The following is a 16,238-nucleotide window of genomic DNA, read 5'->3' on the forward strand; positions in this document are numbered from 1 at the left end:
ATTCTTCCTGGAAGCAGCAGAGAGATGGTTGTACAGCTCCTCATACCTATCTGCAAATTCTGAAAATCTGTAGATTTCACCAACACCCCCAGTAAGATCGGTCAGAGCATCCAATGTATACCCTCCTTCAATCGCCTTGTAGGAGCCATGCAATCTGCAGGTAAAACACAATAGGAAAGCAGGAAATATAGACAAATAAGAGACCTCTTCAAAGAACTTAATCAAGTTGGTGAGACATGACCTTCCACACACAAACCCGTGCTACCTATCACTAACAAGTCCATTCACTTCCAAATGTGAATATCCTGTCTTTCAGTATCTTCTCCAACAATTTCCCCACCACTGACGTCAGTCTAACAGGCCTGTAATGACCTGGATTGCCTCTGTTTCCCTTCTTAAACAAAGGAACAGCATTGGCCATTCTCTGGTCCTCTGGAACCTGACCTGAGGTCAAAGAGGATATAAAGGTATCTGTTAAGGCTCCAGCTACTTCTCCTTTGCCTCCCACAGTCTCCCAGGATAGATCCCATTTGACACTGGGGAATTTTCTACCTTAATGTGTTTCAAGACACCCAACACTTTCTCCTTCATTATATTGACATGCACAAGAGCATTCACATACCTTTCCCTAACCTCAACATCCCTCTTGTCCTTTTCTTAAGTGAATACAGATGTAAAATACTCATTACAGATCTCACCCAGTTCCTCTGGCTCCACACATAACCTCCCTCATTATTCTTGAGTGGGTCCACTCTTTACCGAGCTACCTTCTTGCTGTATAAAATGTATTTAAAAAATGTATAAAATGCCTTGGTATTCTCCTTAATCCTACAGACCAAGGATGTTTCATAGCACTTTTTAGCCCGCCTAACTCTCTGTTTGAGCTCCTTCCTATTTTCTCTATATTTTTCAAGCACTTTATCTGTTTTTAGTTGCCTAGACCTTAGGTATACTTCCATTTTTCTGACTCAGCTAAAAATCTCCCCTGTCATTCAAGAATCCTAAATTCTGCCATTCCTGTCCTTCATTTTCACAGGAACATGTCCGTCCTGCACTGTGTCAATTGGTCTTTTAAAAGACTCCCACATTAGTGGTGGTACAGTGGCCCAGTGGTTAGCACTGCTGCCTCATTGAACCAAGCACCCTGATTCGATTCCACCAGCGGGCAACTGTTTTTGTGGAGTTTGACCATTCTCCCTGTGTCTGTGTGGGTTTCGTCGGGGCACTCCAAATTCCTCCCACAGTCCAAAGATGTGCAGGTTAGGTGGATTGGCCATGGTAAATTGCTCATATGGGATGTAGGCTAGGTGGAATAGCCATGGAAAATGTAAGATTACAGGGATAGGGTAGAGGTGTAGGGTCTGGGTGGGATGCTGTTGAGAGCGTGAGTGTGGACTCAGTGGGCTAAATGGCCTGCATCCACACTGTATGGATTCTATGTCACTCATAAACATCCGTTCCCCAATCCACATTCTCCGATTCTATTTCGGAAGAAGTTGGCCTTACTCAATTTAACTGCTTTATCCAAGTTCTACTCTTGTCCTTATCCATAAGTATCTGGAAGCATATGGAATTATGCTCATTATTCACAAAGGTTCCCCCACTCAAACTTTGATCACTTGGTCGGTCTCATCTCCCAATACCAGGTCCAGTATAGCCCCTCCCTCGTTAGGCTAGCCACATACTGTTTCAAAAAATCCTCAAGGGCATGCTTTACAAATTGCTTCCTATCCAAACCCTGGCATTAAAGGAATCCTAGTCAAAGGTAAGATCACTCAACACAACAACCCTGTTATTTTCACATCTTTCCAGAATCTGATTATATATCTCTTTCTCTATCTCCTACTGGTAGCTGGGAGGTGTTTAGTCCAATCCCCGCACTGTGGTTGTGCCCTTCCTAATCCTGAGCTCTATCCATAATGCCTTGCTGCAAGATCCCTCCAGGTTGTCCTCCCGCAACACCTCTGTGATATGCTATCTAACCAGTAATGCAACTCTTCTACCTCTTTTGTTTCCTTCTCTGTCTTGTCTGAAACATCAATATCCCAGAACATTCACCTAACAATCCTGAGTGTCTTTCAAGCATGTGTCTGTGGTAGCATCAATATCAAAATTGCATTCATTAATCCAGCTCTAATGTCATCCATCTTACCTGTTACACTTCTTGCATTGAAGCAAATACAATCCAAGCTTCCTGTTCTGCTGATCTCAGCAACCTCTCCCTGACATCTATTCCTCCTCGCTATTTTGCCTTAGATTCAAGCTCTTCTCCCGTCTCTATATTTACTGACCTGTTGTTCTGATTCTCACACCCCTGCCACATTAGTCTAAACCCTCCTGAGTAGCAGTGCTAAACCTTTCTGCCAGGATACTGGTGCCCCTCCAGTTTAGGTGCAAGTCATCCTTATTGAACAGGTCCAACCTTCCATGGAAAACATCTCAATGAACCAAATATTTGAAGCCTCCCCCCTACACCAGCTCTTTAGCCACATGCTCAATTGTACTCTGTCTCTGTTCCTAGCCTCAGTAACATGTAGTACAGGGAGTGACCCTGAGATGACTACTCTAGAGGTCCAGCTTTTTGGTTTACTACCTAACTCTCTGTTTGACATTCCAGGACCTTTTCACTTTTCCTTCCTGTATCATTTGTGCCAACATGGACAATGATTTCTATCTGTTTACCCTCTCATTTCAAGCCTTTAAAAATGCCCTTGGCAGGAAAACAATGCAAATTTTCCAGTTCACCATGGACACAGAGAGCCAGGGTACCAAAGACTGCAGACTCTTGGAGCATGAGGCCTCAATTACTCACATGTGGCACTTAGAGCTCCATGGCATCATCCAGCCAGATTTCTCAACAGGAAGCAATTTCGTTCCCTCAATGTTCACGTTGTTAGTGACCACAGACAGCAAATTCTGTGTGTGTGAGCACCCTATCCAGGGAGCTGTCACAACGCTTACATTCTGCACAAGTCCCAGGTTTGGCAAATACTTGTAGTCCACCCCATTATCTCCAGAGCTGCCTCATGGGTAACAAGAGTTAGCCCCAGAAGGCATAACTAATGCCACCAGTGTACAATCTTCAGCTCGACGTTAAACAGTGTTACACTGCTGCCCACTGATCCACCAGGATCATCATTGAATATGCAATTGGTTTTCTGAAGATGCATTTCTGTTGCCTGGACCACACAGCAGAAAATTCTAGTCTTCGGGGGACAGAGTTTCCAGAATAGTGATTTATGCTGTACATCACTATATCATAGTGCATTTGGAATAGGTATATTTAAAAACAGCGAAACAAATTATTTACAATGAATTGTTTAAATGCACTTACTTTGCAAATGCCTTTTCAAAAAGCGACGGCCAGAATTCATTCTCAGCTTCTGATCTGGCATAAATAAGTCGTCCATTTCTTGTTGGCAAATAATCATCCACCAAAATTTCTACCCATTTCCCAAATTGCCAGAATCGGAATCGAAAGATTCCATAGTATGGATATTTCCCAGTAATATACTGGCCTGTAAGGATTTGAATATATTTGTTAGACAATCCCCCTGCTGTTTTAGAAACTAAAACAATGTTTCATAATACATTAGGTCATCTGTGAGATTAAAATGATTTGATTTATTGTTATCACATGTACCAAGACGTAGTGGTAAGAATTGTTTTGCATGCTGTACCGACGACAGATCTTATCTACAAAGTGCATCAGGGTAGCAGAATAGAGAGCTGAATACAGCATTCCAACCACAGAGAAGTTGCAGAGAGAGAGAGATTGATATTAACATTTGAGAGGTCCATTCAAAAGTTCAATGACAGCAGGGAAGAAGCTCTTCTTAAATCTGCTTGTATGTATTTTCAAACTTTTTTTATCTTCTGCCCCGAAGAAAGAGGGTAGAATGAGAATGACTAGGATGGGAAGGATCTTTGATTATGTTGGTTGCTTTCCGGAGACAGTGGGAATTATAAATGGAGTCAATGAATAGAAGGCTGGTTTGTGTGAAGAACTGGGCTATGTAGTTTCTTGCTGTCTTGGGAAGAGTAGTTGCTGTACCATGTTGTGATGTACTCAGATAGGATGCTTTCTGTGATGCATCTGTAAAAATTGGTAAGAGTCCTTGTGGATATGCCGAATCTCCTTAGCCTCCTAATGAAATCGAGACATTGTTGTGCTTTCTCGATTGTCGCATCAGCTTAGGTGGACCAGGACACATTGTTGGTGATCATCTCTCGCAAGACATTGATAATGTCAACCATCTCTACTTCAGCACCATTGATGCAGACATGGGTGTATCCTCCACTCCACTTCCTGAAGTCAATGACCAGCTCCTCCATTTTGCTGACTTTGATGGAGAGATTATTGTCTTTACCCCATGACACCAAGGACACAATCTCTTTCCTGTTGTCTATCTTATCATTGTTTGAGATCCGACATACAATGGTAGTGTTGTCAGCAAACTTGAAAATGGAGTTGGGTGGGAATTTGGCCACACATTCGTGAGTGTGGAAGGGGTATCGTTGGGGTCTGAGTTCCCAGCCTCTGGGACACTCGTGTTGAGGATTATCGTGGAGGAGGTGTTGTTGCCTATTCTTACTGACTGCACTCTATGGGTCAGGAAGTCAAGTATCCCAGTTACAGGTAGGGTAGCTGAGACCTATGTTGCATAGTTTGAAGATGAATTTAGATTAGATTAGATTAGATTAGAATACTTACAGTGTGGAAACAGGCCCTTCGGCCCAACAAGTCCACACTGCCCCGCCGAAGCGCAACCCACCCATACCCCTACATCTACCCCTTACCTAACACTACGGGCAACTTAGCATGGCCAATTCACCTGACCTGCACATCTTTGGACAGTGGGAGGAAACCGGAGCACCCGGAGGAAACCCACGCAGACACGGGGAGAATGTGCAAACTCCACACAGTCAGTTGCCTGAGGCGGGAATTGAACCCCGGTCTCTGGCGCTGTGAGGCAGCAGTGCTAACCACTGTGCCACCATGCCGCCCAAAATTTGTTTGGAATTATGGCGTGAAGGCAGAGCTGTAGTCAATAGGTAAGAGCCTAATGTAGGTATCCTTGTATCCAGATGTTCCAGGCATGAGTGCAAGGCCATGGAGCTGGCATCTGTTGTGGGCCTGTTGCAGTGGAGGGCTAATTGCAAAGGATCCAGGCAATCTGGGAAACTAGAGCTGATGTGAACCACAACTAACCTCTTGAAGCATTTCATCGTTATAGAGGTCAGAGCCACTGGGTGGTAGACATTGAGGTACGCTCCATGAATTATCTTTGACACCAAGGATGTTGGTGGTCTTCTAGAAGCAGGTGAAGACTTCAGATCGTAGTAAGGAAAGGTTAAAGATGTCTGCGAATACTCCTGCCATCTGGTCTGCACAGGATCTGAGAGCATGGCTGGGCACTCCATTTGGGTAAGTCACATCTGTGGATATACTTTTAAGAAGGTCGATCTAACATCTGTGGTGGCGACCGTGAGTACAAGTGCATTTGAGTCTGTTGAGACAGGTGACATTGTTTCACTGATCTTCTGTTTGGAGCTAGTGTAGAATCCACTACATCATCAGGTAGGGAAGCATTGTTGCCTTCAATTCTGATCAACTTTGCTTTATAGCCCGTTATGTAGTGTAAGCCTTGCCACAAAAGACGAGTGTCTGTGTGGTTAGTCTCAGTCTCAAGTTTAGTTTGGTATTGCCTTTTGGAGTTTCTGATGGCTTTGCGAAGGTCATGCCTGGATTTCCTGTACAGGTCAGGGTCACCCGACTTGAACAGCTCAGACCTGGACTTCAGTAGATCTATGATTTTGGGTGGGGGAATACTTGGATTAACTTCTTCGGCACGCATTCTTCTACACACTTACTAATGAAGTCTGTATTATTGTATTACAAGTGTCAAAATGCATAATAGCTACTTTTATCTTTGCAATTTACTTCATGATGCTAGGCAGTACATCCAAAACACTGCTGGTACATTGCATTTAACATGTCCCTTGGCTGCTCACAACAGGCAAGGTTCTGACTGGACACAACCATCCTGCACATGCAAAACTTGAAACAAAATATCCAGCATTAGATGTGATTTAGCGCTCATGTTCAATACTGCATTCAATTCTGGTCTCACAGCTATAGAAAAGATGTGAAACTTGAGAGGGTTCAGAAAAGATTGACTGTGACCAGGGTTGGAGAGCTTGAGCTACAGCTGAGGGGTGACCTTATAGAGGTTCCTAAAATCATGAGGAGCACAGATAGGATGAATAGTTAACATATTTTACCCAGGATCAGGGTGTCTAAAACTGCACTGTGGCTTAGTGGTTAGCACTGCTGCCTCACAGCGCCAGGAACTTGGGTTTGATTCCAGCCTCAGGCGACTGTGTGGAGTTTGCACATTCTCTCCATGTCTGCGTGGACTTCCTCTGGGTGTTCTGGTTTCCTCCCACAGTCCAAAGATGTGCAGATTAGGTGAATTAGGTAAAAACTGGGAAGGGCTTTTGCCCGAAACGTGGATTTTATTTCTCCTCGGATGCTGCCTGAACTGCTGTGCTTTTCTAGCACCACTAATCCAGATTAGGTGAATCGGCCATACTAAATTGGCCATTGTGTTCAGGGATGTGTAGGGTGGGTGCATTAGTCAGGGGAAATGTAGAGTAAGAGGGTGGGAGAATGATTCTGTGTGGGATACTGTTCGGAGGGTTGGTGTGGTCGTGTTGAGCCAAATGGCCTGTTTCCACACCGTAAGGATTTTATGGTTCTATGATTGGACCGCATAGGTTTAAGGTGAGAGGGTAAAGATTTAAAGGGGAGCTAAGGGGCAACGTTTTCACGCAGAGGGTGGTGCATGTATGGAATGAGCTGCCAGAGGATTGCAACATTTTAAAAGCACCTGTGTGGTTACATGAATAGGAAGGGTTTGGAAGGATATAGGCCAAATGCTGGCAAATAGGACTAGATCAGTTTAGCATATCTGATCAATGTCGATGAGTTGGACTAAAAGGTCTGTTTGCATGCTGCACTAAACATTCCTGAGAGTCCCAAGATTTACGCTGACAACCATTTAAAGTTGTCAGTCAAACTTGTTGTATAGTATACTGGTGTGGACAGGAAACATCATATGCTAATACACAAGTTTGCTCTTTGCAGACAGGAAGAATGGATACAGACTGCTTCTTTTTCTACTGAACAAAAGAGGTGTCAGCAATTCTCTGGTTCATTCCCCAAACCAATGTTATGCCATCCAAAGCAATTGTCCCTCATTCAGAACATGTTGAATTGATGGATGAGCTTGCAATGTACACATTATTCACTTGAAACATACTAACAATCAGTTTGACAGCTATTGTATTTACTTGTATTATGTAGAAGGTATTCGTTTTCCTAGAAATATTGGCAGAATAATCCAGTAACATGAATTGGAAGAAAGTACTTAATGCATAATATTACAGTATGGCTTCTGTGATTATGCCTGTTATAAATGCTTGCCAAAAAACAAATTTTTAGAACTGCCTTCTGTAACTCATCGTCAGTAGACACTTCTTGGATTTTTGAACATTTTTTCTTAACCACCAAAGAATATGAATATTGTACTTGGTAGTCATAGTAATAGATAATTAGATACAGAAATTTGAATACATTTCCTTGTTTTCAAGCAAATAACAGGTCCAACTAATTATCTTCAAATGTCTTCTACTTTTATATTATCATCTATTCAGACATATTCCTAATCCAGCCTCAAGATCTTTGTTCAGTCAAAGCATACTTACAAGGCTCCACAAGAGTAATAGGTCAACAGGATTTTGTGATGCATGAAAGTATCATCTTTAAAGACATTTATTTTTATCAATCTGTTTCGACATGTTACAACACACTTGTGTGAGATGTGACACTTCTGACCCTGATACAGGGACACTGTGCCAAAAGACACCCAAATGGGCATATTTCAAGTCATGCTTGGATTTCTAGAGTTTATTCTATTGTAACCTTAATGGATTAACAGCAGCAATTATTGCTATTGAAGCTTATCAAACACAGTGGGGATTAGAAAAAAACTGGACAGAACCAATTTCAAACTCAATACCCCAGTGTTGGATCAGCATGACTTATAAAATGTAACAAATCTATTTTTAGCAACAAGAAGAAAGCAAGGATTGTAGATGCTGGAGGGTCAGAGTTGAAAAGTGTGGCGCTGGAAAAGCACAACAGGTCAGGCAGCATCCAAGGAGCAGGAGAGTTGATGTTTTGGGCATAAGCCCTTCATCAGGGAAATGTCAACTCTCCTGCTCCTTGGATGCTGCCGACCTGCTGTGCTTTTCCAGTGCCACACTTTTCAACTCCATTTTTAGCAACATGTCTTTTAGAAAAATATGAGAATTAATTAGCAGTAGCATTGTAAATAAACAGGAATGTGAAACAATGATATTGCCTTCAGTAACTCCAATTCAAAAGTATTTTGATTTTAAAACACTTTAGGTCATCTTGAGGTTGGGCCAGATCTTAAGTTATTTCTTTCTGAAGTGTTGATTATACAGGTCGTTCTGGCATAGCATGCATTTTGTCAATGCGAATTGGCAATAATGGATGACGAATTGTGGAACTTTCTGCTGAACGGGTGAAGCAATTTTCTATAGCAAGCTTCTACAGTGCGAATTTCTATAGAGAGAGGTTGCAGAGGAATGCAACTGTTGCATTATAGCAGAAAGACCTGTATTATGAAAAGAAGAAACGCAAACAAATAAAAATGACAATTTGCACGCACCGGGCAGAATTTTCCTGACACCAGGGAATTCGTGCTGGAAGCAGGAGAGTTTGATAAAAAGTAAGCATCTGCACGAGGACTTCTCTCCAATATATTTCCACCATGTCTGAGGTATGGAACAAAATCGGCAGCCAGCTCCAATAATGCAGTAAATTGTGTCACTGCAGGGCGTAAATAGAGACCATTTTCTGATGTGATTTTCCTGCTTTCAAAGCTGCACCCTGAATATGGGGCGCACCAACTCTCTGAGGCAGCCTTTTAGCAGCAATCCTGTGCATCATTGGTTTCTCCTCTAAAAATCCCATTCTTGGACCTACATAAATCAGTGGCCACTGGCCGGGCTGTAGGCTACCACCTTGAGTTTCCCTTGCATTTGTTCACCTACATTCTGCAGCATGTATTTCTCCCAGTTGGGCTGATGGCTATCCCAAACCTGTACCTGCAGCCTGCCCCACCATTTCTAATTGCTTGGCATTCCAACAGCCTGTTAATTGGCTGTCTCCAGGAACCTCATGCAGTCAGCAGGACTCGACATCACAAGGGTCAGGACCTTTACATGATCCGAGCCTAGGGGTCCCAATGACCCCAGAATATTCAGGCCACTGACTCTCTGCATGCATTCCTGAAGATGAAGCCAAGCACCTCAGAAAAACAGAAATTGCCAAGAATCTTACCAAGCGCATTTGTACATTCTAATTTCACAAAGTGGACAACTTGTACATTAAATGATGGTTCTTTCAAATGAAATGCTGAATACATTGTAAACATTTCTGTGCTAAGCAATACAGTAACATTAAACAAAGGCACAAAGAGTACAAAAGTAAAAGGTAGAGATCATTAAACTTGCACTTAGTTGGGTTATCATGTTTAATCTTACATCTCTTGCTTCATGAAAGATGTCAAACGTGAAAGATATTTTGTGAAAGACTTCAGACAAGCAAAGAGGCTATGGAAACTCAAGCACTTTTTCCAAATTAAAATTTCAATGCAGTCTGATCAAGGTGTTCAAAATCATAAGGGTTTCAGATAAAGTGACTCAGACACTGAAAAATTCATTATTCATGAGAATGGTTTCTGAGATGAGGAAATTCAATTATTAAGGTAGATTCCAGAAGGTGGGACTGAGTTCCTTGGAAAAATGAAGACTGAAAGAGGATTGATGAAGGTATTCAAAATCATGAAGGGGTGGGACAGAGTAACCAGGAAGAAACTGTTCCAATTTGCAAAATGATCGAGAAACAAAAGCGACATGAGGAAACACTGCAAGTGGTTAAGATCTGGACTCCATTGTCTGAAAGTGTGATGGAGGCAGGTTTGATTGAAGCATTCAAAAGGGAGGTAGGCTTTATCTAATAAGGGAGAACATACAGGGTGACAGAAAGAAAGTAGGAGAGTGGCACCAAGTAAACTGCTCATTTGGTCAGCCAGTGCAGACACAGTGGGCCAAATGGTTTCTTCTTACACCGTCACAGTTCTATGATGCTGTGAAATTATGAAGGCTTCTAAGTAAAGTAAATTGGAAAAGAAAAAATCCACAGTAGTCTTTTGAGGCATGGAATGCCATATCAGAAACCACAGTGGAAGTCGAATCTGAACAAGGTTTTATGAGGGTGGAGACTGAATATTTCAAAAAATAAATATTTTAAAGAGTTTGGGAAAGGGGAGAGGAAAGGTACTGAGCAAATAGATTTTCTGACAGCTGGCATGCATGGCCTCCCTTAGTGGTTCCATTATATTACCACGGTATTAATATTTGCCTTCACTTCTTATGATTAATAAATTGCACTTTTATTTGTTTTTAACTGGTAAAATTGCATTTTAGTCAACATCTGCCAGTTACAGATTTACTTATATAATTTGATTTGAAATGTTTGTTGACAAAATTCGAGTTAGTGTCTTCCTTCTATTTCTTATTTTATTTGCCCTATTCAAACAGCATGATAAATCTGCATGGATAACCATACTATCTGCTGTTGCACTAAATTAAATATTATGAATATTTTATCAGGTATATACTCAGTGAAATGAGATGACAATCTTCTTGTTATGGTGCTGGCACCAATCCATCTCAGCACTGTTGTGAATTTTGGTGCTATTAATGCCCAAATGTAGCAAAGAAACATGTTAACAGCATACTTTTCTGGCAATCTGGTACTTAATTGATTTACTGTGGGAGCTCTAGAGGTAATGCAGTACTTAACAAAAGTCTCAATCCAGGTTTGATGAGGCATGACCTTTACAGAAAGAAATTTGCTTTATTATGACACTTCTGGAAAACTGTACATTAATAAATATTAGATTAGATTAGATTAGATTCCCTGCAGTATGGAAACAAGCCCTTCGGCCCAACAAGTCTACACCAATCCTCCAAAGAATAACCCACCTAGACCCATTCCCCTACCCTATATTTACCCCATGACTAATGCACTTAACACTATGGGCACTTTAGCATGACCACTTCACCTGACCTGCACATCTTTGGATTGTATGAAGAAACCGGAGCAAATGGAAGTCAAGATAATTTATACATGGTAATGGATTTCTATATCCAGATTTTGCCCAGCCAGAACTAGACTTCAGGAAAGTTAGGATACCTCTTTAATCTGCATGGTTGCCACAGTCACCTGATCTCCTTGGTCAATGTCATGTTAATTAATTTACTGTAAGTGTTGTCCTTACAGCATCTGGCTTAGGGAGGAAAACAAATCCACCAAGTTTAGCACTATTATAATGGTGATCCCTGGTAATATTGTAGGATTTTGAATGATAGTGAGAGAAATGTTTTGCCAATATGCACTGCCAAGATCAACATATGAATGATACTCACTTAGTTAGGATACCAAAGTATGTTTGTGGAATTGTCGTCATGATTTGGAGATGCCAGAGTTGAACTGAGGTGTACAAAGTTAAAAATCACACAACACCAGGTCAGAGTCCAACAGGTTTAATTGGAAGCACACTAGCTTTCGGAGCGTCGCTCCTTCATCTGGTGGTAGTGGAGGGCTCAATCCTAACACACAGAATTTATAGCAAAAACTTACAGTGTGATGTAACTGAAATTATACATTGAAAAGTTAATTGTCTGTTAAGCCTTTCATCTGTTAGAATACCATGACTGTTTCACTTCTTTCATGTGTAAATCACAAAACCGTTTTTTTAAAAAGTTGCATTCTCAGGTTATCTGTTAACAATATGTTGAAGGTGTTAGCCCATTGAACAGGAGATTTCAAACTGGGACCAGCTAGAGCAGCAGCAGAGTCCTTATAAATGCTCTGCCATATCTCAGTCCATATTTATCCACAGTTAAAAATCACACAACACCAAATTATAGTTATAAATTTGTACTTGCAGCGTTACATTGTACTTTGCTCAAAAACTGCATGCATTCATGTAGAACTCTGAGCTCAAAAACTGCATGAATTCATGTAAAACTCTGTTATCTCACTTTTTAAGATTAGAATCAATCTAAACATCATGGCATAGACAGAGAACACAGGGGGCTAACACCTTCAACATATTGTCTAGCTATCACCATTGTTAATAGCTAACCTGAGAATGCAACTTTTTAAAAAAAGGTTTTGTGATTTACACATGAAAGAAGTGAAACTATCATGGTATTATAATAGATGAAAGGCTTAACAGACAATCAATTTTTCAATGTATGATTTCAGTTACATCACACTGTAAACTTTTGCTATAAATTCTATGTGTTAGGATTGAGCCCTCCACAACCACCTGATGAAGGAGCGACGCTCCGAAAGCTAGTGTGCTTCCAATTAAACCTGTTGGACTATAACCTGGTGTTGTGTGATTTTTAACTTTGTGAAATTGTATCCCTTCATGTAACCATCACTTCAGGAAAAGAAGAAAAAGAAGACAATTAACAGGAAGAGAGGAAGATATGCAAAAGCCCTTGCAACAGAACCAAAAATGCAATAATAATGAATCACATCTTCAATAAGTGAATTGTGGATGAAGACTTGAAAGAAGATGTAGAAATGTGCTATCACATGCTGAGTACAGTGCTAATTATAGTAAAATACATCCATGGATGGAGGAGATCTGCTGCAATGTTGAAGTGACACCATGTTGGGTCAATGAGATGATTATTACATTGGAGGCTTGGGCGGGGACAGAGGGGGTGTGGAGGGAGGGGGTGTGTGTGGAATTCAGTTAGTCAAATAACCTTTTCCAATGCTAGTAGACCTTTCTATATTACCAAATTGCCTATTGCTGGTAAGTCCTGTTTACCAGGGCTAAAAGGGAGAAACCTCTTATATATTACCAGCAACGACCAATTAACTGACAATAGCCACCAAAAAGCATTGCCCTTTGATGTGAAGGGCAGTGCTTGTCACTGGCCACTTGGGTGTTTTTCATATCTTCCTGGTGGTGGAAATTGAATAAAGATTTGTGCACTTTGTGTCCTTCACTGTGTTTCACACCTACACACACACACCATGGGTGCTGGGGAAAAAAAAATAAGCACTACCGCAGTTAGGCGGTAGTGTGGGGGAAGAAAAAAAAAGAACAGGAGTGTATCCCCTTCACTGTAAAAAAAAAGAATGAAAAAAAACAGGAGTGTATCCCCTTCACTGTTTTGATCACACAGCATTGCCCTTTGATGTGAAGGGCAGTGCTTGTCACTGGCCACTCGGGTGTTTTGCCTAATAAAAAAAAGAAAAAAGAAAAAAAAAGAAAAATAAAAGAAAAAAAAGAAAAAAAAAGCCACCAAAATCTGGTGGACCAGTTTAACAGAGGCTGCAGTTCTAGAGAGGGGATGCCTCAATTATTGGGAACCCGTGAGAAAAAATGAGGTTACTTCAGAAAAGTTTCATGGCTGTCAGAAGATGTTAGACTTCCCTCCAAAACTTTCTGCTGCCATTTTGCAGATGTATGGACTGCAGTGGTTCAAGGAGGTGTTCAATCAAGGACAATTAGGGATAGCCATTATTATTGGCCCACTAAAGGAAAACACACTCACTAAGAAAACCAGAATTTTAGCCCTAACTGCACCACTATTAAATAAATCCCTTTTGTGCTATTTTTAAACAAGTATTAAATCACTTAAAAATAATGGTTAAATACCTACATAAAATAATCCAAAGCTAAAGATTGTACGAGTGTCACATGATTCACGACTGAATGTATGTTGGTAAACATGTCCCAATAATAATTTTAAGATGAGCAACAAATCTGTAACCTGACATAGGAGATATCATAAACTAAATTATGAGACTGATTGTGCTGTGAAGCTTATGCAATTCAGAGGATTAGCTAAAAGCCTCCAGCTGCATCCCAGTCCTAATATTTGTTAACTGGTGATCCAGTCTTTAAAACAACTGGACTTAGTGCCATAACCAAAGCCATTGTTTTGTAGATTTTCACCAATAACACAGTTAGAATTGTTGGAATGTGCCCTCCAAACTCTATTGCAGGCAGTAATGATCTCATTATTTAAGGAAAGATATAAATGTGTTAGAAGTACTTCAGGGAAGGTTTACTAGACCAATACCTGAAATGCATGGATTGTCTTATAAAGAATGGTTGGATTGGCTAGGCTTGTATCCATTTAACTTTCGAAGAATAAGAGATGACTTGATTGAAACATATATGATCCTGAGGGGTCTTGACAGGGTATATGTGAAGAGGTCGTTTCCACTTGTGGGAAAATCTAAAACTAGGCATCACTTTTCAAAAATCAGGAGTCCCATTTCAAACAAGAATCAATGACCATTGGTCAGTTCTTGGTCAGGTCAAATTATTCGTAATACATTACATTCATAATACATTCGTAATACAGTAGACATTATATTTCTATAAAGCTTAAATTTCTAGCTCTTTTTTGATCTTTTGTTTAAAATGTGATCACAAAACATAAAAATTATTATTAACTCTAAATCTAAATTTTAAAAGTATGAATTCTCACCTGATGGAATAACCCATTCTATCAGCCTTTTGCAATTAGCTATTGTAGCCACGGAGGCCCAGAACCAGCAGTCTCCCAACTCCCCCTGTATAATGTCACTTTTGCTAACTCCATCTGTCATAAAGAAGGCATTTTCGTGCAGCTCCTAGTAACAGAGAAATAACTAATTTAAATAATATGGCACACCTCTCAGTTCACCATTTCAATCATAAGGAATGAATAATTAACAACTTGCATTGCTTCAAATCATATAGCAATGTAGCAGAAAAAGAGGCTAGTTGGCCCAGTGATCCTGCCCCAGCTGTTTGATCTAATTAATCCCATATCCTTGCTCTTTCCCCATATATCCTATAACCTTTTTGTTGTTAAGTATTTCTCCAAATTATATAGCATCCTTAATATAATGAAAATCCTCAAGATACTTCACTTTGGAAAGAAACAAGCTGATAGGTTGAGGATTCAATGAAATGAGCTGACAGCACAGATATTAAGCTGATAGCATTACATTTTGAACGAATCTTGGTCCAAGGAAATTTTTCTTGAATTGTACTCTCATTAACAGGTAAAAAGGTCAATCCATCTGCTTTCTTTTATGCCCTGGCTCATTGTGATACTGAAGCTGTTTCAGTTTTTACCTTATTCAGTTATGTTGATTTCTGTTGCTTTCTGCCTACCAGTTTTATAAAACTAAAATAAAACTATATCAAGTGCTTCTTGCTATGATGAGCCACTTGTTTTCCATTGCTAATTGTGTAAGGGACATAATGCCTTAAACTATTTGTAAGAAATAATAATGTAGAATTTAGTCATTGGGAATTATGCTAAACAGACAGTATCATATAGGCCGCCTGTTTTTGCTCCATCCTCACACCTAATATGTTGGCCTGGGGTTGATATATATTGGGAGGCTTTGTGATCATTCATATTTTACACCGTTGTTCAAAACAAATTTCTATCTTCTCATCACCTCAAAATAGTCCACGTTTCATGTTGCAGAAAATTCAAATGTTCTCAGCTGTTTTATCTTGGAGAAGAAGCTACAAATTTCTAATATTACACTTGTTATTTGCAACTAACAGTGGCTAATTGATATGAAAGCATCATATAGTTACCAAGGTACGGATCCATTTGATTCCTTCTGGTGGCACATCCTCATAGGTCAGTGATGAAGGTTTAGGGAGAAATTCAGGATCGTCCCAGAGTTCACCAGTCAGCTGAAGCTCTTCTATAATGCTATGATAGTTCTGAATTTAAAAAAAATTGTCTTGTTCTTATAATTGAATAACTTATTGGTATCTATTAAAAATAAAATTGTATCTTACAAATATTGTAAACTAGAAATTGCTGCTGGTAATGTTAATGACACAATACCTAACTCATTCAAACAATAGTCCCTCAACCATTATAAATGTAATAAACTGTGGATGATGCAAACCTGAAATAAAAGCAAAAAAAAAAATTCTTGTTGAGCTCAATTTGTAAATCTATTTGTTTTGTCACAGTACTCACTCCAGATGCTACCTGGCTTTCTGAGCATTTCCAGCATT

At 40.2% G+C, this 16,238-nt stretch overlaps 1 long non-coding RNA gene across 1 annotated transcript; it reads right to left on the minus strand.

Annotated features, from left to right (window-relative positions):
• Window positions 1-7: 7 nt before the first annotated feature.
• On the minus strand, window positions 8-14,816 carry LOC140491244 (uncharacterized). Its single transcript, XR_011963248.1, has 3 exons — window positions 14,692-14,816; window positions 3,335-3,518; window positions 8-154 (listed from the first exon to the last, which is right to left on the minus strand). It is a non-coding gene; the product is annotated as an uncharacterized lncRNA (long non-coding RNA).
• Between the last annotated feature and the right edge of the window lie 1,422 nt (window positions 14,817-16,238).

This window comes from Chiloscyllium punctatum, chromosome 19, assembly GCF_047496795.1.
Source record: "Chiloscyllium punctatum isolate Juve2018m chromosome 19, sChiPun1.3, whole genome shotgun sequence".
NCBI classification, from domain to species: domain Eukaryota; kingdom Metazoa; phylum Chordata; class Chondrichthyes; order Orectolobiformes; family Hemiscylliidae; genus Chiloscyllium; species Chiloscyllium punctatum.